Source organism: Triturus cristatus, chromosome 7, assembly GCF_964204655.1.
Source record: "Triturus cristatus chromosome 7, aTriCri1.1, whole genome shotgun sequence".
In the NCBI taxonomy this organism is placed as follows: Eukaryota; Metazoa; Chordata; class Amphibia; order Caudata; family Salamandridae; genus Triturus; species Triturus cristatus.
In genome coordinates, this window is record NC_140590.1 from 1122703264 (window position 1) to 1122730262 (window position 26999).

Below are 26999 nucleotides of genomic sequence, written 5' to 3' on the forward strand. Positions count from 1 at the left end.
AAAAACGAAAATGGCTGTAATTCACTATCAGAGCATGTCACCTACACCAGTACATGCTCTACCTTTCACATACACTGCACCCTGCCCAGGGGGGTACCTAGGGCCTTCCATAGGGGTGTCCAATCTGTACAGAAAGGGAAGGGTTAGGCCTGGCCAGTGTGGACACTGGTCAGGTCAGCATAGCAGTTAGCAACTGCACCCAGGCACTGCGGTGGCAGGCCTGTGACACCATTTTAGGGCTACTCCTGTGGGTGGCACAATCAGTGCTGCAGGCCCACTAGTAGCATTTGAATCACCAGCCCTGGCACACTCCGTGCACTTTACTAGGGGCTGACAGGAGAAACAAATATACCAATCATGGATAACCAATCAATATAACAATTTATATAGAGAGCATATGCACTTTAGCACTGATCAGCAGTGGTAAAGTGCCCATAGTCCTATTGCCACGGGTCCGAAAAAATAAAGGAGGACGAAGCAAAAAGTTTGGGGATAACCCAGCAAAAAGGGCCATTTCCAACAAGAACTATCATAAAATCATATTCTTGGCTTTCATTCTTTCAACCAGAAACTGAAAAGACAAAGAATTTTGTCAAAATATTAGAAGCAAAACAATTGGTTAATCCCAATTAAGTGAATTATTATTTTGGGTAGGCTATCAACCTGTGAAAGAAATAATAAGCTTAACTTGTCAGGGTGAACGCTGAAGTTGCTAAATAATTTTAAGCTTGACCACCTGATAAATATGATACAGAGAAGACAGGCTCAACTTACAGGAAATGTCCAAGAAATGGTGCGATTGCAAAGAGTATAAAGTCAAAACACGAAAACAATACAATTACATAAAAGAATCAGACACATTGGGTAAATTGTAATCAACATAATCTAAATAGCGAAACCAGATTTGAAAATATGTAAAAATGCATGTCAAAAAATCAGTAAAGTCTTGAAGTGCAAATGATAAGTATAGGCACAATATGCTGCTTCTTGATATGATTTTCGTCCAGCCAATCTGGAATGAGGGTCAGATACACCAAGCAGATTAATCCCAGTTAAATATTTCAACCTTATCATTTAGTCTCTGAAATGGAAGTTGAAATCCTTCAGCTAGGGATTGTTGCAATCCATATCCGCAGACGTTCTCTTCATTGCTGGGAGCTGCTGGGATAACTCCTGCTGACGCATTTGGTTATGTTGGAAAAAGCTTTGTTTTTGGAGAAATTTTAAATTAGTGGCCACCGGAGTCATGACATGTTTGGGGATAATTATAGCACCTTTGTTCCGTCCTGATTTCTGCCTCTGGGCGTAGTGCCTGATTTAAGGTTTGGTAGCTAGGTATGACACTACAAACATGATCGATGCCTTGCTTGGCCTATTACAATTGCATGTGGATTTAATGCACTTCTTATAACATGGACAGTACATAATTTATGTTTTGATTGAGCAACCTATCGGCCACACTGTTAGACAAGCATTTTGTCTTTTTCTTCAAGTTCAAATATCCTCTAGTGGGAAAACCTGTAGTTATATCTGTGAAAGACCTTCTAAATATCGGGCAATGCTTCAAAGAAGTACGCAGAAACTCTAAACATTTTGGAGGTCCGAAAATATTCTCAGTCACAACTTTGCATACTTTCAGGAGCATCTCCTCTTGGTCACTTCTGAGGCTAACAGGAACACAGGGACAGCACATAGAATGCAGCACCCACTCCAGGAGAGGTTCACAGCATGATTCAATTCAGGCCCAGTTGTGACAAGTCACCTAGGCAGATCTTGCAATGTGTTTTGTCCTTGTAGCCAAAGCTAATGCTTGGGGTCTTTTAGCCCATACATTCCAGGCTTTTTAAAAAACTACAGCTCTGATGCATTACAATACAATATGTCATATTTCCTTTTGTTCACCACATACTTCATTGTTTTTTTAAATCAGTATTACAATAATATTTCAAAGTAACAGGGAAGAAGATGAACACACCTCATAGAAAACATTGGCTATCTGCTATATATTTGTGAACATTAGGGGATGAACAAGCATACATGACTCCAAACAAATGTACCTGATTATCTACAGTGAATTTGGAGAAGTTTAAATAGCACTTGCTACACTCATATTCAGTTAGATGTGCACTTCGTCCTATTAAGCCCAATTGTGTCTGAATAATTCAATTGTTAAAATATAGTTTGGTTGCTCCTAAATAAGAATTGTAATTTTTATATATCTTGCTAACTTGTAATGTAGCATTTCTGTTGTTTAAACACATTTTGAGTTTAATTTTTAAAGTTCTAATGATTGTAAATGATATATCTAATATTTAACATCACTTTCTTATCTCTCTTTCAGATAAAAACAGTAAGTTTACCTTTTATTTCAGTGTCTGGAATTGTACATATTGACATTTTGAGTGACTCCTAAGAGATTTCTAAATGAGAGTGGCATTTCAATATTTTTTGTTAACATATAAATGACATGAATAATTCTGCATTTTCTAAAGGTTGACTTATTTGTTTATTTTCTGATGATAATATATGTCTAAATGTTTACATCTCTGTCTTATTGCTCCTCTAGACACCAGAAGTAAGTCTAAATGTTTTTTACCTAGTCTATGAAATTGGACATTTTGCCTTATTGAGTATATTTTTGTATTTTTGTGGGACCTGATTTCCTCGATGTGGTCTTTGAATTGTGATGGGTTGTATTCATCATCTCTTGAGAACTATCATAAAAACACATTATTGGCTTTCATTCTTTCAACCAGAAACTGAAAAGACAAAAAATTTTGTCAAAATATTAGAAGCAAAACAATTGGTTAATCCCAATTAAGTGAATTATTATTTTGGGTAGGCTGTCAACCTGTGAAAGAAATAATAAGCTTAACTTGTCAGGGTGAACGCTAAAGTTGCTAAATAATTTTAAGCTTGCCCACCTGATAAATATGATACAGAGAAGACAGGCTCAACTTACAGGAAATGTCCAAAAAATGGTGCGATTGCAAAGAGTAATAAAGTCAAAACACGAAAACAATAAAATTACCTAAAAGAATCAGACACATTGGGTAAATTGTAATCAACATAATCTAAATAGCGAAACCAGATTTGAAAATACGTAAAAATGCATGTCAAAAAAATCAGTAAAGTCTTGAAGTGCAAATGATAAGTATAGGCGCAATATGCTGCTTCTTGATGTGATTTTCGTCCAGCCAATCTGGAATGAGGGTCAGATACACCAAGCAGATTAATCCCAGTTAAATATTTCAACCTTATCATTTAGTCTCTGAAATGGAAGTTGAAATCCTTCAGCTACGGATTGTTGCAATCCTTATCCGCAGACGTTCTCTTCATTGCTGGGAGCTGCTGGGATAACTCCTGCTGACGCATTTGGTTATGTTGGAAAAAGCTTTGTTTTTTGAGAAATTTTAAATTAGTGGCCACCGGAGTCATGACATGTTTGGGGATAATTATAGCACCTTTGTTCCGTCCTGATTTCTGCCTCTGGGCGTAGTGCCTGATTTAAGGTTTGGTAGCTAGGTATGACACTACAAACATGATCGATGCCTTGCTTGGCCTATTACAATTGCATGTGGATTCAATGCACTTCTTATAACATGGACAGTACATAATTTATGTTTTGATTGAGCAACCTATCGGCCACACTGTTAGACAAGCATTTTGTCTTTTTCTTTAAGTTCAAATATCCTCTAGTGGGAAAACCTGTAGTTATATCTGTGAAAGACCTTCTAAATATCGGGCAATGCTTCAAAGAAGTACGCAGAAACTCTAAACATTTTGGAGGTCCGAAAATATTCTCAGTCACAACTTTGCATACTTTCAGGAGCATCTCCTCTTGGTCACTTCTGCGGCTAACAGGAACACAGGGACAGCACATAGAATGCAGCACCCACTCCAGGAGAGGTTCACAGCATGATTCAATTCAGGCCCAGTTGTGACAAGTCACCTAGGCAGATCTTGCAATGTGTTTTGTCCTTGTAGCCAAAGCTAATGCTTGGGGTCTTTTAGCCCATACATTCCAGGCTTTTTAAAAAACTACAGCTCTGATGCATTACAATACAATATGTCATATTTCCTTTTGTTCACCACATACTTCATTGTTTTTTTAAATCAGTATTACAATAATATTTCAAAGTAACAGGGAAGAAGATGAACACACCTCATAGAAAACATTGGCTATCTGCTATATATTTGTGAACATTAGGGGATGAACAAGCATACATGACTCCAAACAAATGTACCTGATTATCTACAGTGAATTTGGAGAAGTTTAAATAGCACTTGCTACACTCATATTCAGTTAGATGTGCACTTCGTCCTATTAAGCCCAATTGTGTCTGAATAATTCAATTGTTAAAATATAGTTTGGTTGCTCCTAAATAAGAATTGTAATTTTTATATATCTTGCTAACTTGTAATGTAGCATTTCTGTTGTTTAAACACATTTTGAGTTTAATTTTTAAAGTTCTAATGATTGTAAATGATATATCTAATATTTAACATCACTTTCTTATCTCTCTTTCAGATAACAACAGTAAGTTTACTTTTTATTTCAGTGTCTGGAATTGTACATATTGACATTTTGAGTGACTCCTAAGAGATTTCTAAAGGAGAGTGGCATTTCAATATTTTTTGTTAACATATAAATGACATGAATAATTCAGCATTTTCTAAAGGTTGACTTATTTGTTTATTTTCTGATGATAATATATGTCTAAATGTTTACATCTCTGTCTTATTGCTCCTCTAGACACCAGAAGTAAGTCTAAATGTTTTTTACCTAGTCTATGAAATTGGACATTTTGCCTTATTTGAGTATATTTTTGTATTTTTGTGGGACCTGATTTCCTCGATGTGGTCTTTGAATTGTGATGGGTTGTATTCATCATCTCTTGAGAACTATCATAAAAACACATTATTGGCTTTCATTCTTTCAACCAGAAACTGAAAAGACAAAGAATTTTGTCAAAATATTAGAAGCAAAACAATTGGTTAATCCCAATTAAGTGAATTATTATTTTGGGTAGGCTGTCAACCTGTGAAAGAAATAATAAGCTTAACTTGTCAGGGTGAACGCTAAAGTTGCTAAATAATTTTAAGCTTGCCCACCTGATAGATATGATACAGAGAAGACAGGCTCAACTTACAGGAAATGTCCAAAAAATGGTGCGATTGCAAAGAGTAATAAAGTCAAAACACGAAAACAAGAAAATTACCTAAAAGAATCAGAGACATTGGGTAAATTGTAATCAACATAATCTAAATAGCGAAACCAGATTTGAAAATACGTAAAAATGCATGTCAAAAAAATCAGTAAAGTCTTGAAGTGCAAATGATAAGTATAGGCGCAATATGCTGCTTCTTGATGTGATTTTCGTCCAGCCAATCTGGAATGAGGGTCAGATACACCAAGCAGATTAATCCCAGTTAAATATTTCAACCTTATCATTTAGTCTCTGAAATGGAAGTTGAAATCCTTCAGCTAGGGTTGTTGCAATCCTTATCCGCAGACGTTCTCTTCATTGCTGGGAGCTGCTGGGATAACTCCTGCTGACGCATTTGGTTATGTTGGAAAAAGCTTTGTTTTTGGCGAAATTTTAAATTAGAGGCCACCGGAGTCATGACATGTTTGGGGATAATTATTAGGCCTGGGTGGTAAATTTCGTTCCGATTGCGGAATTTGCTGAATTTGGGTAATTTCGCGTTCCGCGTAGAACGCGAAATTGCCCAAAATTCTGCTTTCCGTGACTTTGCCAAATTTTTTGCTTGTTCGCGTTCTCAAAATGCGTGTTCGCGAGATATTTCTCCCCGAGCACGCAAACAGCGATTGCGAACAGGAAAAAAGCATCGCGAACAAGCAATTCCGCGTGTTCGCGGAATTTCTGCGGGTTAGCGGAGATTTTTTACCGTTTCGCGGAGATTTGCGTAATGCGATTGCGCAAATTCCGTCCACCCCTAATAATTATAGCACCTTTGTTCCGTCCTGATTTCTGCCTCTGTGCGTAGTGCCTGATTTAAGGTTTGGTAGCTAGGTATGACACTACAAACATGATCGATGCCTTGTTTGGCCTATTACAATTGCATGTGGATTTAATGCACTTCTTATAACATGGACAATACATAATTTATGTTTTGATTGAGCAACCTATCGGCCACACTGTTAGACAAGCATTTTGTCTTTTTCTTCAAGTTCAAATATCCTCTAGTGGGAAAACCTGTAGTTATATCTGTGAAAGACCTTCTAAATATCGGGCAATGCTTCAAAGAAGTATGCAGAAACTCTAACATTTTGGAGGTCCAAAAATATTCTCAGTCACAACTTTGCCTACTTTCAGGAGCATCTTCTCTTGGTCACTTCTGAAATTAACAGGAACACAGGAACAGCACATAGAATGCAGCACTCACTCCAGGAGAGGTTCACAGCATGATTCAATTCAGGCCCAGTTGTGACAAGTCACCTAGGCAGATCTTGCAATGTGTTTTGTCCTTGTAGCCAAAGATAATGCTTGGGGTCTTTTAGCTCATACATTCTAGGCTTTTTAAAAAACTACAACTCTTATGCATTACAATACAATATGTCATATTTCCTTTTGTTCACCACATACTTCATTGTTTTTTAAAATCAGTATTACACTAATATTTCAAAGTAACAGGGAAGAAGACGAACACACCTCATAGAAAACATTGGCTATCTGCTATATATTTGTGAAAATTAGGGGATGAATAAGCATACATGACACCAAACAAATGTACTTGATTATCTACAGTGAATTTGGAGAAGTTGAAATAGCACTTGCTACACTCATATTCAGTTAGATGTGCACTTCGTCCTATTAAGCCCAATAGTGTCTGAATAATTCAATTGTAAAATATAGTTTGGTTGCTCCTAAATAAGAATTGGAAGTTTTTATATATCTTGCTAACTTGTAATGTAGCATTTCTGTTGTTTAAACACATTTTGAGCTTAATTTTTAAAGTTCTAATGATTGTAAATGATATATCTAATATTTAACATCACTTTCTTATCACTCTTTCAGACAACAACAGTAAGTTTACCTTTTATTTCAGTGTCTGGATTTGTACATATTGACATTTTGAGTGAAACCTAAGAGATTTCTAAATGAGAGTGGTATTTCAATATTTTTTGTTAACATATAAATGACATGAATAATTCTGCATTTTCTAAAGGTTGACTTATTTGTTTATTTTCTGATTATAATATATGTCTAAATGTTTACATCTCTGTCTTATTGCTCCTCTAGACACCAGAAGTAAGTCTAAATGTTTTTTACCTAGTCTATGAAATTGGACATTTTGCCTTATTGAGTACATATTTGTATTTTTGTGGGACCTGATTTCCCCGATGTGGTCTTTGAATTGTGATGGGTTGTATTCATCATCTCTTGAGAACTATCATAAAATCATATTATTGGCTTTCATTCTTTCAACCAGAAACTGAAAAGACAAAGAATTTTGTCAAAATATTAGAAGCAAAACAATTGGTTAATCCCAATAAAGTGAATTAATATTTTGGGTAGGCTGTCAACCTGTGAAAGAAATAATAAGCTTAACTTGTCAGGGTGAACGCTAAAGTTGCTAAATAATTTTAAGCTTGACCACCTGATAAATATGATACAGAGAAGACAGGCTCAACTTACAGGAAATGTCCAAAAAATGGTGCGATTGCAAAGAGTAATAAAGTCAAAACACGAAAACAATAAAATTACCTAAAAGAATCAGACACATTGGGTAAATTGTAATCAACATAATCTAAATAGCGAAACCAGATTTGAAAATACGTAAAAATGCATGTCAAAAAAATCACTAAAGTCTTGAAGTGCAAATGATAAGTATAGGCACAATATGCTGCTTCTTGATGTGATTTTCGTCCAGCCAATCTGGAATGAGGGTCAGATACACCAAGCAGATTAATCCCAGTTCAATATTTCAACCTTATCATTTAGTCTCTGACATGGAAGTTGAAATCCTTCAGCTAGGGATTGTTGCAATCCATATCCGCAGACGTTCTCTTCATTGCTGGGAGCTGCTGGGATAACTCCTGCTGACGCATTTGGTTATGTTGGAAAAAGCTTTGTTTTTGGCGAAATTTTAAATTAGAGGCCACCGGAGTCATGACATGTTTGGGGATAATTATTAGGCCTGGGTGGTAAATTTCGTTCCGATTGCGGAATTTGCTGAATTTGGGTAATTTCGCGTTCCGCGTAGAACGCGAAATTGCCCAAAATTCTGCTTTCCGTGACTTTGCCAAATTTTTTGCTTGTTCGCGTTCTCAAAATGCGTGTTCGCGAGATATTTCTCCCCGAGCACGCAAACAGCGATTGCGAACAGGAAAAAAGCATCGCGAACAAGCAATTCCGCGTGTTCGCGGAATTTCTGCGGGTTAGCGGAGATTTTTTACCGTTTCGCGGAGATTTGCGTAATGCGATTGCGCAAATTCCGTCCACCCCTAATAATTATAGCACCTTTGTTCCGTCCTGATTTCTGCCTCTGTGCGTAGTGCCTGATTTAAGGTTTGGTAGCTAGGTATGACACTACAAACATGATCGATGCCTTGTTTGGCCTATTACAATTGCATGTGGATTTAATGCACTTCTTATAACATGGACAATACATAATTTATGTTTTGATTGAGCAACCTATCGGCCACACTGTTAGACAAGCATTTTGTCTTTTTCTTCAAGTTCAAATATCCTCTAGTGGGAAAACCTGTAGTTATATCTGTGAAAGACCTTCTAAATATCGGGCAATGCTTCAAAGAAGTATGCAGAAACTCTAACATTTTGGAGGTCCAAAAATATTCTCAGTCACAACTTTGCCTACTTTCAGGAGCATCTTCTCTTGGTCACTTCTGAAATTAACAGGAACACAGGAACAGCACATAGAATGCAGCACTCACTCCAGGAGAGGTTCACAGCATGATTCAATTCAGGCCCAGTTGTGACAAGTCACCTAGGCAGATCTTGCAATGTGTTTTGTCCTTGTAGCCAAAGATAATGCTTGGGGTCTTTTAGCTCATACATTCTAGGCTTTTTAAAAAACTACAACTCTTATGCATTACAATACAATATGTCATATTTCCTTTTGTTCACCACATACTTCATTGTTTTTTAAAATCAGTATTACACTAATATTTCAAAGTAACAGGGAAGAAGACGAACACACCTCATAGAAAACATTGGCTATCTGCTATATATTTGTGAAAATTAGGGGATGAATAAGCATACATGACACCAAACAAATGTACTTGATTATCTACAGTGAATTTGGAGAAGTTGAAATAGCACTTGCTACACTCATATTCAGTTAGATGTGCACTTCGTCCTATTAAGCCCAATAGTGTCTGAATAATTCAATTGTAAAATATAGTTTGGTTGCTCCTAAATAAGAATTGGAAGTTTTTATATATCTTGCTAACTTGTAATGTAGCATTTCTGTTGTTTAAACACATTTTGAGCTTAATTTTTAAAGTTCTAATGATTGTAAATGATATATCTAATATTTAACATCACTTTCTTATCACTCTTTCAGACAACAACAGTAAGTTTACCTTTTATTTCAGTGTCTGGATTTGTACATATTGACATTTTGAGTGAAACCTAAGAGATTTCTAAATGAGAGTGGTATTTCAATATTTTTTGTTAACATATAAATGACATGAATAATTCTGCATTTTCTAAAGGTTGACTTATTTGTTTATTTTCTGATTATAATATATGTCTAAATGTTTACATCTCTGTCTTATTGCTCCTCTAGACACCAGAAGTAAGTCTAAATGTTTTTTACCTAGTCTATGAAATTGGACATTTTGCCTTATTGAGTACATATTTGTATTTTTGTGGGACCTGATTTCCCCGATGTGGTCTTTGAATTGTGATGGGTTGTATTCATCATCTCTTGAGAACTATCATAAAATCATATTATTGGCTTTCATTCTTTCAACCAGAAACTGAAAAGACAAAGAATTTTGTCAAAATATTAGAAGCAAAACAATTGGTTAATCCCAATAAAGTGAATTAATATTTTGGGTAGGCTGTCAACCTGTGAAAGAAATAATAAGCTTAACTTGTCAGGGTGAACGCTAAAGTTGCTAAATAATTTTAAGCTTGACCACCTGATAAATATGATACAGAGAAGACAGGCTCAACTTACAGGAAATGTCCAAAAAATGGTGCGATTGCAAAGAGTAATAAAGTCAAAACACGAAAACAATAAAATTACCTAAAAGAATCAGACACATTGGGTAAATTGTAATCAACATAATCTAAATAGCGAAACCAGATTTGAAAATACGTAAAAATGCATGTCAAAAAAATCACTAAAGTCTTGAAGTGCAAATGATAAGTATAGGCACAATATGCTGCTTCTTGATGTGATTTTCGTCCAGCCAATCTGGAATGAGGGTCAGATACACCAAGCAGATTAATCCCAGTTCAATATTTCAACCTTATCATTTAGTCTCTGACATGGAAGTTGAAATCCTTCAGCTAGGGATTGTTGCAATCCATATCCGCAGACGTTCTCTTCATTGCTGGGAGCTGCTGGGATAACTCCTTCTGACGCATTTGGTTATGTTGGAAAAAGCTTTGTTTTTGGAGAAATTTTAAATTAGTGGCAACCGGAGTCATGACATGTTTGGGGATAATTATAGCACCTTTGTTCCGTCCTGATTTCTGCCTCTGGGCATAGTGCCTGATTTAAAGTTTGGTAGCTAGGTATAACACTACAAACATGATCGATGCATTGTTTGGCCTATTACAATTGCATGTGGATTTAATGCACTTCTTATAACATGGACAATACATAATTTATGTTTTGATTGAGCAACCTATCGGCCACACTGTTAGACAAGCATTTTGTATTTTTCTTCAAGTTCAAATATCCTCTAGTGGGAAAACCTGTAGTTATATCTGTGAAAGACCTTCTAAATATCGGGCAATGCTTCAAAGAAGTATGCAGAAACTCTAAACATTTTGGAGGTCCAAAAATATTCTCAGTCACAACTTTTCATACTTTCAGGAGCATCTCCTCTTGGTCACTTCTGAGGCTAACAGGAACACAGGGACAGCACATAGAATGCAGCACTCACTCCAGGAGAGGTTCACAGCATGATTCAATTCAGGTCCAGTTGTGACAAGTCACCTAGGCAGATCTTGCAATGTGTTTTGTCCTTGTAGCCAAAGATAATGCTTGGGGTCTTTTAGCCCATACATTCCAGGCTTTTTAAAAAACTACAGCTCTGATGCATTACAATACAATATGTCATATTTCCTTTTGTTCACCACATACTTCATTGTTTTTTTAAATCAGTATTACACTAATATTTCAAAGTAACAGGGAAGAAGATGAACACACCTCATAGAAAACATTGGCTATCTGCTATATATTTGTGAAAATTAGGGGATGAACAAGCATACATGACTCCAAACAAATGTACTTGATTATCTACAGTGAATTTGGAGAAGTTTAAATAGCACTTGCTACACTCATATTCAGTTAGATGTGCACTTCGTCCTATTAAGCCCAATTGTGTCTGAATAATTCAATTGTAAAATATAGTTTGGTTGCTCCTAAATAAGAATTGTAATTTTTATATATCTTGCTAACTTGTAATGTAGCATTTCTGTTGTTTAAACACATTTTGAGTTTAATTTTTAAAGTTCTAATGATTGTAAATGATATATCTAATATTTAACATCACTTTCTTATCTCTCTTTCAGACAACAACAGTAAGTTTACCTTTTATTTCAGTGTCTGGAATTGTACATATTGACATTTTGAGTGACTCCTAAGAGATTTCTAAATGAGAGTGGTATTTCAATATTTTTTGTTAACATATAAATGACATGAATAATTCTGCATTTTCTAAAGGTTGACTTATTTTTATATTTTCTGATGATAATATATGTCTAAATGTTTACATCTCTGTCTTATTGCTCCTCTAGACACCAGAAGTAAGTCTAAATGTTTTTTACCTAGTCTATGAAATTGGACATTTTGCCTTATTGAGTACATTTTTGTATTTTTGTGGGACCTGATTTCCTCGATGTGGTCTTTGAATTGTGATGGGTTGTATTCATCATCTCTTGAGAACTATCATAAAATCATATTATTGGCTTTCATTCTTTCAACCAGAAACTGAAAAGACAAAGAATGTTGTCAAAATATTAGAAGCAAAACAATTGGTTAATCCCAATTAAGTGAATTATTATTTTGGGTAGGCTGTCAACCTGTGAAAGAAATAATAAGCTTAACTTGTCAGGGTGAACGCTAAAGTTGCTAAATAATTTTAAGCTTGACCACCTGATAAATATGATACAGAGAAGACAGGCTCAACTTACAGGAAATGTCCAAAAAATGGTGCGATTGCAAAGAGTAATAAAGTCAAAACACGAAAACAATAAAATTACCTAAAAGAATCAGACACATTGGGTAAATTGTAATCAACATAATCTAAATAGCGAAACCAGATTTGAAAATACGTAAAAATGCATGTCAAAAAAATCAGTAAAGTCTTGGAGTGCAAATGATAAGTATAGGCACAATATGCTGCTTCTTGATGTGATTTTCGTCCAGCCAATCTGGAATGAGGCTCAGATACACCAAGCAGATTAATCCCAGTTAAATATTTCAACCTTATCATTTAGTCTCTGAAATGGAAGTTGAAATCCTTCAGCTAGGGATTGTTGCAATCCATATCCGCAGACGTTCTCTTCATTGCTGGGAGCTGCTGGGATAACTCCTGCTGACGCATTTGGTTGGAAAAAGCTTTGTTTTTGGATACATTTTAAATTAGTGGCCACCGGAGTCATGACATGTTTGGGGATAATTATAGCACCTTTGTTCCGTCCTGATTTCTGCCTCTGGGCGTAGTGCCTGATTTAAGGTTTGGTAGCTAGGTATGACACCACAAACATGATCGATGCCTTGTTTGGCCTATTACAATTGCATGTGGATTTAATGCACTTCTTATAACATGGACAATACATAATTTATGTTTTGATTGAGCAACCTATCGGCCACACTGTTAGACAAGCATTTTGTCTTTTTCTTCAAGTTCAAATATCCTCTAGTGGGAAAAACCTGTAGTTATATCTGTGAAAGACCTTCTAAATATCGGGCAATGCTTCAAAGAAGTATGCAGAAACTCCAAACATTTTGGAGGTCCAAAAATATTCTCAGTCACAACTTTGCATACTTTCAGGAGCATCTCCTCTTGGTCCCTTCTGAGGCTAACAGGAACACAGGGACAGCACATAGAATGCAGCACTCACTCCAGGAGAGGTTCACAGCATGATTCAATTCAGGCCCAGTTGTGACAAGTCACCTAGGCAGATCTTGCAATGTGTTTTGTCCTTGTAGCCAAAGATAATGCTTGGGGTCTTTTAGCCTATACATTCCAGGCTTTTTAAAAAACTACAGCTCTGATGCATTACAATACAATATGTCATATTTCCTTTTGTTCACCACATACTTCATTGTTTTTTTAAATCAGTATTACACTAATATTTCAAAGTAACAGGGAAGAAGATGAACACACCTCATAGAAAACATTGGCTATCTGCTATATATTTGGGAAAATTATGGGATGAACAAGCATACATGACTCCAAACAAATGTACTTGATTATCTACAGTGAATTTGGAGAAGTTTAAATAGCACTTGCTACACTCATATTCAGTTAGATGTGCACTTCGTCCTATTAAGACCAATTGTGTCTGAATAATTCAATTGTAAAATATAGTTTGGTTGCTCCTAAATAAGAATTGTAATTTTTATATATCTTGCTAACTTGTAATGTTGCATTTCTGTTGTTTAAACACATTTTGAGTTTAATTTTTAAAGTTCTAATGATTGTAAATGATATATCTAATATTTAACATCACTTTCTTATCTCTCTTTCAGACAACAACAGTAAGTTTACCTTTTATTTCAGTATCTGGAATTGTACATATTGACATTTTGAGTGACTCCTAAGAGATTTCTAAATGAGAGTGGTATTTCAATATTTTTTGTTAACATATAAATGACATGAATAATTCTGCATTTTCTAAAGGTTGACTTATTTGTTTATTTTCTGATGATAATATATGTCTAAATGTTTACATCTCTGTCTTATTGCTCCTCTAGACACCAGAAGTAAGTCTAAATGTTTTTTACCTAGTCTATGAAATTGGACATTTTGCCTTATTGAGTACATTTTTGTATTTTTGTGGGACCTGATTTCCTCGATGTGGTCTTTGAATTGTGATGGGTTGTATTCATCATCTCTTGAGAACTATCATAAAATCATATTATTGTCTTTCATTCTTTCAACCAGAAACTGAAAAGACAAAGAATTTTGTCAAAATATTAGAAGCAAAACAATTGGTTAATCCCAATTAAGTGAATTATTATTTTGGGTAGGCTGTCAACCTGTGAAAGAAATAATAAGCTTAACTTGTCAGGGTGAACGCTAAAGTTGCTAAATATTTTTAAGCTTGACCACCTGATCAATATGATACAGAGAAGACAGGCTCAACTTCCAGGAAATGTCCAAAAAATGGTGCGATTGCAAAGAGTAATAAAGTCAAAACACGAAAACAATAAAATTACCTAAAAGAATCAGACACATTGGGTACATTTTAATCAACATAATCTAAATAGCGAAACCAGATTTGAAAATACGTAAAAATGCATGTCAAAAAAATCTGTAAAGTCTTGAAGTGCAAATGATAAGTATAGGCACAATATGCTGCTTCTTGATGTGATTTTCGTCCAGCCAATCTGGAATGAGGGTCAGATACACCAAGCAGATTAATCCCAGTTAAATATTTCAACCTTATCATTTAGTCTCTGAAATGGAAGTTGAAATCCTTCAGCTAGGGATTGTTGCAATCCATATCCGCAGACATTCTCTTCATTGCTGGGAGCTGCTGGGATAACTCCTGCTGACGCATTTGGTTATGTTGGAAAAAGCTTTGTTTTTTGAGAAATTTTAAATTAGTGGCCACCGGAGTCATGACATGTTTGGGGATAATTATAGCACCTTTGTTCCGTCCTGATTTCTGCCTCTGGGCGTAGTGCCTGATTTAAGGTTTGGTAGCTAGGTATGACACTACAAACATGATCGATGCCTTGTTTGGTCTATTACAATTGCATGTGGATTTAATGCACTTCTTATAACATGGACAATACGTAATTTATGTTTTGATTGAGCAACATATCGGCCACACTGTTAGACAAGCATTTTGTCTTTTTCTTCAAGTTCAAATATCCTCTAGTGGGAAAACCTGTAGTTATATCTGTGAAAGACCTTCTAAATATCGGGCAATGCTTCAAAGAAGTATGCAGAAACTCTAAACATTTTGGAGGTCCAAAAATATTCTCAGTCACAACTTTGCATACTTTCAGGAGCATCTCCTCTTGGTCACTTCTGAGGCTAAAAGGGACCCAGGGACAGCACATAGAATGCAGCACTCACTACAGGAGAAGTTCACAGCATGATTCAATTCAGGCCCAGTTGTGACACGTCACCTAGGCAGATCTTGCAATGTGTTTTGTCCTTGTAGCCAAAGATAATGCTTGGGGTCTTTTAGCCTATACATTCCAGGCTTTTTAAAAAACTACAGCTCTGATGCATTACAATACAATATGTCATATTTCCTTTTGTTCACCACATACTTCATTGTTTTTTTAAATCAGTATTACACTAATATTTCAAAGTAACAGGGAAGAAGATGAACACACCTCATAGAAAACATTGGCTATCTGCTATATATTTGTGAAAATTAGGAGATGAACAAGCATACATGACTCCAAACAAATGTACTTGATTATCTACAGTGAATTTGGAGAAGTTTAAATAGCACTTGCTACACTCATATTCAGTTAGATGTGCACTTCGTCCTATTAAGCCCAATTGTGTCTGAATAATTCAATTGTAAAATATAGTTTGGTTTCTCCTACATAAGAATTGTAATTTTTATATATCTTGCTAACTTGTAATGTCGCATTTCTGTTGTTTAAACACATTTTGAGTTTAATTTTTAAAGTTCTAATGATTGTAAATGATATATCTAATATTTAACATCACTTTCTTATCTCTCTTTCAGACAACAACAGTAAGTTTACCTTTTATTTCAGTGTCTGGAATTGTACATATTGACATTTTGAGTGACTCCTAAGAGATTTCTAAATGAGAGTGGTATTTCAATATTTTTTGTTAACACATAAATGACATGAATAATTCTGCATTTTCTAAAGGTTGACTTATTTGTTTATTTTCTGATGATAATATATGTCTAAATGTTTACATCTCTGTCTTATTGCTCCTCTAGACACCAGAAGTAAGTCTAAATGTTTTTTACCTAGTCTATGAAATTGGACATTTTGCCTTATTGAGTACATTTTTGTATTTTTGTGGGACCTGATTTCCTCGATGTGGTCTTTGAATTGTGATGGGTTGTATTCATCATCTCTTGAGAACTATCATAAAATCATATTATTGGCTTTCATTCTTTCAACCAGAAACTGAAAAGACAAAGAATTTTGTCAAAATATTAGAAGCAAAACAATTGGTTAATCCCAATTAAGTGAATTATTATTTTGGGTAGGCTGTCAACCTGTGAAAGAAATAATAAGCTTAACTTGTCAGGGTGAACGCTAAAGTTGCTAAATAATTTTAAGCTTGACCACCTGATCAATATGATACAGAGAAGACAGGCTCAACTTCCAGGAAATGTCCAAAAAATGGTGCGATTGCAAAGAGTAATAAAGTCAAAACACGAAAACAATAAAATTACCTAAAAGAATCAGACACATTGGGTAAATTTTAATCAACATAATCTAAATAGCGAAACCAGATTTGAAAATACGTAAAAATGCATGTCAAAAAAATCAGTAAAGTCTTGAAGTGCAAATGATAAGTATAGGCACAATATGCTGCTTCTTGATGTGATTTTCGTCCAGCCAATCTGGAATGAGGGTCAGATACACCAAGCAGATTAATCCCAGTTAAATATTTCAACCTTATCATTTAGTCTCTGAAATGGAAGTTGAAATCCTTCAGCTAGGGATTGTTGCAATCCATATCCGCAGACGTTCTCTTCATTGCTGGGAGCTGCTGGGATAACTCCTGCTGACGCATTTGGTTATGTTGGAAAAAGCTTTGTTTTTGGATAAATTTTAAATTAGTGGCCACCGGAGTCATGACATGTTTGGGGATAATTATAGCACCTTTGTTCCGTCCTGATTTCTGCCTCTGGGCGTAGTGCCTGATTTAAGGTTTGGTAGCTAGGTATGACACTACAAACATGATCGATGCCTCGTTTGGCCTATTACAATTGCATGTGGATTTAATGCACTTCTTATAACATGGACAATGCATAATTTATGTTTTGATTGAGCAACCTATCGGCCACACTGTTAGACAAGCATGTTGTCTTTTTTTTCAAGTTCAAATATCCTCTAGTGGGAAAACCTGTAGTTATATCTGTGAAAGACCTTCTAAATATCGGGCAATGCTTCAAAGAAGTATGCAGAAACTCTAAACATTTTGGAGGTCCAAAAATATTCTCAGTCACAACTTTGCATACTTTCAGGAGCATCTCCTCTTGGTCACTTCTGAGGCTAACAGGAACACAGGGACAGCACATAGAATGCTGCACTCACTCCAGGAGAGGTTCACAGCATGATTCAATTCAGGCCCAGTTGTGACAAGTCACGTAGGCAGATCTTGCAATGTGTTTTGTCCTTGTAGCCGAAGATAATGCTTGGGGTCTTTTAGCCCATACATTCCAGGCTTTTTAAAAAACTACAGCTCTGATGCATTACAATACAATATGTCATATTTCCTTTTGTTCACCACATACTTCATTGTTTTTTTAAATCAGTATTACACTAATATTTCAAAGTAACAGGGAAGAAGATGAACACACCTCATAGAAAACATTGGCTATCTGCTATGTATTTGTGAAAATTAGGGGATGAACAAGCATACATGACTCCAAACAAATGTACTTGATTATCTACAGTGAATTTGGAGAAGTTTAAATAGCACTTGCTACACTCATATTCAGTTAGATGTGCACTTCGTCCTATTAAGCCCAATTGTGTCTGAATAATTCAATTGTAAAATATAGTTTGGTTGCTCCTAAATAAGAATTGTAATTTTTATATATCTTGCTAACTTGTAATGTTGAATTTCTGTTGTTTAAACACATTTTGAGTTTAATTTTTAAAGTTCTAATGATTGTAAATGATATATCTAATATTTAACATCACTTTCTTATCTCTCTTTCAGACAACAACAGTAAGTTTACCTTTTATTTCAGTATCTGGAATTGTACATATTGACATTTTGAGTGACTCCTAAGAGATTTCTAAATGAGAGTGGTATTTCAATATTTTTTGTTAACATATAAATGACATGAATAATTCTGCATTTTCTAAAGGTTGACTTATTTGTTTATTTTCTGATGATAATATATGTCTAAATGTTTACATCTCTGTCTTATTGCTCCTCTAGACACCAGAAGTAAGTCTAAATGTTTTTTACCTAGTCTATGAAATTGGACATTTTGCCTTATTGAGTACATTTTTGTATTTTTGTGGGACCTGATTTCCTCGATGTGGTCTTTGAATTGTGATGGGTTGTATTCATCATCTCTTGAGAACTATCATAAAATCATATTATTGTCTTTCATTCTTTCAACCAGAAACTGAAAAGACAAAGAATTTTGTCAAAATATTAGAAGCAAAACAATTGGTTAATCCCAATTAAGTGAATTATTATTTTGGGTAGGCTGTCAACCTGTGAAAGAAATAATAAGCTTAACTTGTCAGGGTGAACGCTAAAGTTGCTAAATATTTTTAAGCTTGACCACCTGATCAATATGATACAGAGAAGACAGGCTAAACTTCCAGGAAATGTCCAAAAAATGGTGCGATTGCAAAGAGTAATAAAGTCAAAACACGAAAACAATAAAATTACCTAAAAGAATCAGACACATTGGGTAAATTTTAATCAACATAATCTAAATAGCGAAACCAGATTTGAAAATACGTAAAAATGCATGTCAAAAAAATCAGTAAAGTCTTGAAGTGCAAATGATAAGTATAGGCACAATATGCTGCTTCTTGATGTGATTTTCGTCCAGCCAATCTGGAATGAGGTTCAGATACACCAAGCAGATTAATCCCAGTTAAATATTTCAACCTTATCATTTAGTCTCTGAAATGGAAGTTGAAATCCTTCAGCTAGGGATTGTTGCAATCCATATCCGCAGACATTCTCTTCATTGCTGGGAGCTGCTGGGATAACTCCTGCTGACGCATTTGGTTATGTTGGAAAAAGCTTTGTTTTTTGAGAAATTTTAAATTAGTGGCCACCGGAGTCATGACATGTTTGGGGATAATTATAGCACCTTTGTTCCGTCCTGATTTCTGCCTCTGGGCGTAGTGCCTGATTTAAGGTTTGGTAGCTAGGTATGACACTACAAACATGATCGATGCCTTGTTTGGTCTATTACAATTGCATGTGGATTTAATGCACTTCTTATAACATGGACAATACGTAAATTATGTTTTGATTGAGCAACCTATCGGCCACACTGTTAGACAAGCATTTTGTCTTTTTCTTCAAGTTCAAATATCCTCTAGTGGGAAAACCTGTAGTTATATCTGTGAAAGACCTTCTAAATATCGGGCAATGCTTCAAAGAAGTATGCAGAAACTCTAAACATTTTGGAGGTCCAAAAATATTCTCAGTCACAACTTTGCATACTTTCAGGAGCATCTCCTCTTGGTCACTTCTGAGGCTAAAAGGGACCCAGGGACAGCACATAGAATGCAGCACTCACTCCAGGAGAGGTTCACAGCATGATTCAATTCAGGCCCAGTTGTGACAAGTCACCTAGGCAGATCTTGCAATGTGTTTTGTCCTTGTAGCCAAAGATAATGCTTGGGGTCTTTTAGCCTATACATTCCAGGCTTTTTAAAAAACTACAGCTCTGATGCATTACAATACAATATGTCATATTTCCTTTTGTTCACCACATACTTCATTGTTTTTTTAAATCAGTATTACACTAATATTTCAAAGTAACAGGGAAGAAGATAAACACAGCTCATAGAAAACATTGGCTATCTGCTATATATTTGTGAAAATTAGGAGATGAACAAGCATACATGACTCCAAACAAATGTACTTGATTATCTACAGTGAATTTGGAGAAGTTTAAATAGCACTTGCTACACTCATATTCAGTTAGATGTGCACTTCGTCCTATTAAGCCCAATTGTGTCTGAATAATTCAATTGTAAAATATAGTTTGGTTTCTCCTACATAAGAATTGTAATTTTTATATATCTTGCTAACTTGTAATGTAGCATTTCTGTTGTTTAAACACATTTTGAGTTTAATTTTTAAAGTTCTAATGATTGTAAATGATATATCTAATATTTAACATCACTTTCTTATCTCTCTTTCAGACAACAACAGTAAGTTTACCTTTTATTTCAGTGTCTGGAATTGTACATATTGACATTTTGAGTGACTCCTAAGAGATTTCTAAATGAGAGTGGTATTTCAATATTTTTTGTTAACACATAAATGACATGAATAATTCTGCATTTTCTAAAGGTTGACTTATTTGTTTATTTTCTGATGATAATATATGTCTAAATGTTTACATCTCTGTCTTATTGCTCCTCTAGACACCAGAAGTAAGTCTAAATGTTTTTTACCTAGTCTATGAAATTGGACATTTTGCCTTATTGAGTACATTTTTGTATTTTTGTGGGACCTGATTTCCTCGATGTGGTCTTTGAATTGTGATCGGTTGTATTCATCATCTCTTGAGAACTATCATAAAATCATATTATTGGCTTTCATTCTTTCAACCAGAAACTGAAAAGACAAAGAATTTTGTCAAAATATTAGAAGCAAAACAATTGGTTAATCCCAATTAAGTGAATTATTATTTTGGGTAGGCTGTCAACCTGTGAAAGAAATAATAAGCTTAACTTGTCAGGGTGAACGCTAAAGTTGCTAAATAATTTTAAGCTTGACCACCTGATCAATATGATACAGAGAAGACAGGCTCAACTTACAGGAAATGTCCAAAAAATGGTGCGATTGCAAAGAGTAATAAAGTCAAAACACGAAAACAATAAAATTACCTAAAAGAATCAGACACATTGGGTAAATTGTAATCAACATAATCTAAATAGCGAAACCAGATTTGAAAATACGTAAAAATGCATGTCAAAAAAATCAGTACAGTCTTGAAGTGCAAATGATAAGTATAGGCACAATATGCTGCTTCTTGATGTGATTTTCGTCCAGCCAATCTGGAATGAGGGTCAGATACACCAAGCAGATTAATCCCAGTTAAATATTTCAACCTTATCATTTAGTCTCTGAAATGGAAGTTGAAATCCTTCAGCTAGGGATTGTTGCAATCCATATCCGCAGACGTTCTCTTCATTGCTGCGAGCTGCTGGGATAACTCCTGCTGACGCATTTGGTTATGTTGGAAAAAGCTTTGTTTTTGGATAAATTTTAAATTAGTGGCCACCGGAGTCATGACATGTTTGGGGATAATTATAGCACCTTTGTTCCGTCCTGATTTCTGCCTCTGGGCGTAGTGCCTGATTTAAGGTTTGGTAGCTAGGTATGACACTACAAACATGATCGATGCCTCGTTTGGCCTATTACAATTGCATGTGGATTTAATGCACTTCTTATAACATGGACAATGCATAATTTATGTTTTGATTGAGCAACCTATCGGCCACACTGTTAGACAAGCATGTTGTCTTTTTCTTCAAGTTCAAATATCCTCTAGTGGGAAAACCTGTAGTTATATCTGTGAAAGACCTTCTAAATATCGGGCAATGCTTCAAAGAAGTATGCAGAAACTCTAAACATTTTGGAGGTCCAAAAATATTCTCAGTCACAACTTTGCATACTTTCAGGAGCATCTCCTCTTGGTCACTTCTGAGGCTAACAGGAACACAGGGACAGCACATAGAATGCTGCACTCACTCCAGGAGAGGTTCACAGCATGATTCAATTCAGGCCCAGTTGTGACAAGTCACGTAGGCAGATCTTGCAATGTGTTTTGTCCTTGTAGCCGAAGATAATGCTTGGGGTCTTTTAGCCCATACATTCCAGGCTTTTTAAAAAACTACAGCTCTGATGCATTACAATACAATATGTCATATTTCCTTTTGTTCACCACATACTTCATTGTTTTTTTAAATCAGTATTACACTAATATTTCAAAGTAACAGGGAAGAAGATGAACACACCTCATAGAAAACATTGGCTATCTGCTATGTATTTGTGAAAATTAGGGGATGAACAAGCATACATGACTCCAAACAAATGTACTTGATTATCTACAGTGAATTTGGAGAAGTTTAAATAGCACTTGCTACACTCATATTCAGTTAGATGTGCACTTCGTCCTATTAAGCCCAATTGTGTCTGAATAATTCAATTGTAAAATATAGTTTGGTTGCTCCTAAATAAGAATTGTAATTTTTATATATCTTGCTAACTTGTAATGTTGAATTTCTGTTGTTTAAACACATTTTGAGTTTAATTTTTAAAGTTCTAATGATTGTAAATGATATATTTAATATTTAACATCACTTTCTTATCTCTCTTTCAGACAACAACAGTAAGTTTACCTTTTATTTCAGTATCTGGAATTGTACATATTGACATTTTGAGTGACTCCTAAGAGATTTCTAAATGAGAGTGGTATTTCAATATTTTTTGTTAACATATAAATGACATGAATAATTCTGCATTTTCTAAAGGTTGACTTATTTGTTTATTTTCTGATGATAATATATGTCTAAATGTTTACATCTCTGTCTTATTGCTCCTCTAGACACCAGAAGTAAGTCTAAATGTTTTTTACCTAGTCTATGAAATTGGACATTTTGCCTTATTGAGTACATTTTTGTATTTTTGTGGGACCTGATTTCCTCGATGTGGTCTTTGAATTGTGATGGGTTGTATTCATCATCTCTTGAGAACTATCATAAAATCATATTATTGTCTTTCATTCTTTCAACCAGAAACTGAAAAGACAAAGAATTTTGTCAAAATATTAGAAGCAAAACAATTGGTTAATCCCAATTAAGTGAATTATTATTTTGGGTAGGCTGTCAACCTGTGAAAGAAATAATAAGCTTAACTTGTCAGGGTGAACGCTAAAGTTGCTAAATATTTTTAAGCTTGACCACCTGATCAATATGATACAGAGAAGACAGGCTCAACTTCCAGGAAATGTCCAAAAAATGGTGCGATTGCAAAGAGTAATAAAGTCAAAACACGAAAACAATAAAATTACCTAAAAGAATCAGACACATTGGGTAAATTTTAATCAACATAATCTAAATAGCGAAACCAGATTTGAAAATACGTAAAAATGCATGTCAAAAAAATCAGTAAAGTCTTGAAGTGCAAATGATAAGTATAGGCACAATATGCTGCTTCTTGATGTGATTTTCGTCCAGCCAATCTGGAATGAGGTTCAGATACACCAAGCAGATTAATCCCAGTTAAATATTTCAACCTTATCATTTAGTCTCTGAAATGGAAGTTGAAATCCTTCAGCTAGGGATTGTTGCAATCCATATCCGCAGACATTCTCTTCATTGCTGGGAGCTGCTGGGATAACTCCTGCTGACGCATTTGGTTATGTTGGAAAAAGCTTTGTTTTTTGAGAAATTTTAAATTAGTGGCCACCGGAGTCATGACATGTTTGGGGATAATTATAGCACCTTTGTTCCGTCCTGATTTCTGCCTCTGGGCGTAGTGCCTGATTTAAGGTTTGGTAGCTAGGTATGACACTACAAACATGATCGATGCCTTGTTTGGTCTATTACAATTGCATGTGGATTTAATGCACTTCTTATAACATGGACAATACGTAAATTATGTTTTGATTGAGCAACCTATCGGCCACACTGTTAGACAAGCATTTTGTCTTTTTCTTCAAGTTCAAATATCCTCTAGTGGGAAAACCTGTAGTTATATCTGTGAAAGACCTTCTAAATATCGGGCAATGCTTCAAAGAAGTATGCAGAAACTCTAAACATTTTGGAGGTCCAAAAATATTCTCAGTCACAACTTTGCATACTTTCAGGAGCATCTCCTCTTGGTCACTTCTGAGGCTAAAAGGGACCCAGGGACAGCACATAGAATGCAGCACTCACTCCAGGAGAGGTTCACAGCATGATTCAATTCAGGCCCAGTTGTGACAAGTCACCTAGGCAGATCTTGCAATGTGTTTTGTCCTTGTAGCCAAAGATAATGCTTGGGGTCTTTTAGCCTATACATTCCAGGCTTTTTAAAAAACTACAGCTCTGATGCATTACAATACAATATGTCATATTTCCTTTTGTTCACCACATACTTCATTGTTTTTTTAAATCAGTATTACACTAATATTTCAAAGTAACAGGGAAGAAGATAAACACAGCTCATAGAAAACATTGGCTATCTGCTATATATTTGTGAAAATTAGGAGATGAACAAGCATACATGACTCCAAACAAATGTACTTGATTATCTACAGTGAATTTGGAGAAGTTTAAATAGCACTTGCTACACTCATATTCAGTTAGATGTGCACTTCGTCCTATTAAGCCCAATTGTGTCTGAATAATTCAATTGTAAAATATAGTTTGGTTTCTCCTACATAAGAATTGTAATTTTTATATATCTTGCTAACTTGTAATGTAGCATTTCTGTTGTTTAAACACATTTTGAGTTTAATTTTTAAAGTTCTAATGATTGTAAATGATATATCTAATATTTAACATCACTTTCTTATCTCTCTTTCAGACAACAACAGTAAGTTTACCTTTTATTTCAGTGTCTGGAATTGTACATATTGACATTTTGAGTGACTCCTAAGAGATTTCTAAATGAGAGTGGTATTTCAATATTTTTTGTTAACACATAAATGACATGAATAATTCTGCATTTTCTAAAGGTTGACTTATTTGTTTATTTTCTGATGATAATATATGTCTAAATGTTTACATCTCTGTCTTATTGCTCCTCTAGACACCAGAAGTAAGTCTAAATGTTTTTTACCTAGTCTATGAAATTGGACATTTTGCCTTATTGAGTACATTTTTGTATTTTTGTGGGACCTGATTTCCTCGATGTGGTCTTTGAATTGTGATCGGTTGTATTCATCATCTCTTGAGAACTATCATAAAATCATATTATTGGCTTTCATTCTTTCAACCAGAAACTGAAAAGACAAAGAATTTTGTCAAAATATTAGAAGCAAAACAATTGGTTAATCCCAATTAAGTGAATTATTATTTTGGGTAGGCTGTCAACCTGTGAAAGAAATAATAAGCTTAACTTGTCAGGGTGAACGCTAAAGTTGCTAAATAATTTTAAGCTTGACCACCTGATCAATATGATACAGAGAAGACAGGCTCAACTTACAGGAAATGTCCAAAAAATGGTGCGATTGCAAAGAGTAATAAAGTCAAAACACGAAAACAATAAAATTACCTAAAAGAATCAGACACATTGGGTAAATTGTAATCAACATAATCTAAATAGCGAAACCAGATTTGAAAATACGTAAAAATGCATGTCAAAAAAATCAGTACAGTCTTGAAGTGCAAATGATAAGTATAGGCACAATATGCTGCTTCTTGATGTGATTTTCGTCCAGCCAATCTGGAATGAGGGTCAGATACACCAAGCAGATTAATCCCAGTTAAATATTTCAACCTTATCATTTAGTCTCTGAAATGGAAGTTGAAATCCTTCAGCTAGGGATTGTTGCAATCCATATCCGCAGACGTTCTCTTCATTGCTGCGAGCTGCTGGGATAACTCCTGCTGACGCATTTGGTTATGTTGGAAAAAGCTTTGTTTTTGGATAAATTTTAAATTAGTGGCCACCGGAGTCATGACATGTTTGGGGATAATTATAGCACCTTTGTTCCGTCCTGATTTCTGCCTCTGGGCGTAGTGCCTGATTTAAGGTTTGGTAGCTAGGTATGACACTACAAACATGATCGATGCCTCGTTTGGCCTATTACAATTGCATGTGGATTTAATGCACTTCTTATAACATGGACAATGCATAATTTATGTTTTGATTGAGCAACCTATCGGCCACACTGTTAGACAAGCATGTTGTCTTTTTCTTCAAGTTCAAATATCCTCTAGTGGGAAAACCTGTAGTTATATCTGTGAAAGACCTTCTAAATATCGGGCAATGCTTCAAAGAAGTATGCAGAAACTCTAAACATTTTGGAGGTCCAAAAATATTCTCAGTCACAACTTTGCATACTTTCAGGAGCATCTCCTCTTGGTCACTTCTGAGGCTAACAGGAACACAGGGACAGCACATAGAATGCTGCACTCACTCCAGGAGAGGTTCACAGCATGATTCAATTCAGGCCCAGTTGTGACAAGTCACGTAGGCAGATCTTGCAATGTGTTTTGTCCTTGTAGCCGAAGATAATGCTTGGGGTCTTTTAGCCCATACATTCCAGGCTTTTTAAAAAACTACAGCTCTGATGCATTACAATACAATATGTCATATTTCCTTTTGTTCACCACATACTTCATTGTTTTTTTAAATCAGTATTACACTAATATTTCAAAGTAACAGGGAAGAAGATGAACACACCTCATAGAAAACATTGGCTATCTGCTATGTATTTGTGAAAATTAGGGGATGAACAAGCATACATGACTCCAAACAAATGTACTTGATTATCTACAGTGAATTTGGAGAAGTTTAAATAGCACTTGCTACACTCATATTCAGTTAGATGTGCACTTCGTCCTATTAAGCCCAATTGTGTCTGAATAATTCAATTGTAAAATATAGTTTGGTTGCTCCTAAATAAGAATTGTAATTTTTATATATCTTGCTAACTTGTAATGTTGAATTTCTGTTGTTTAAACACATTTTGAGTTTAATTTTT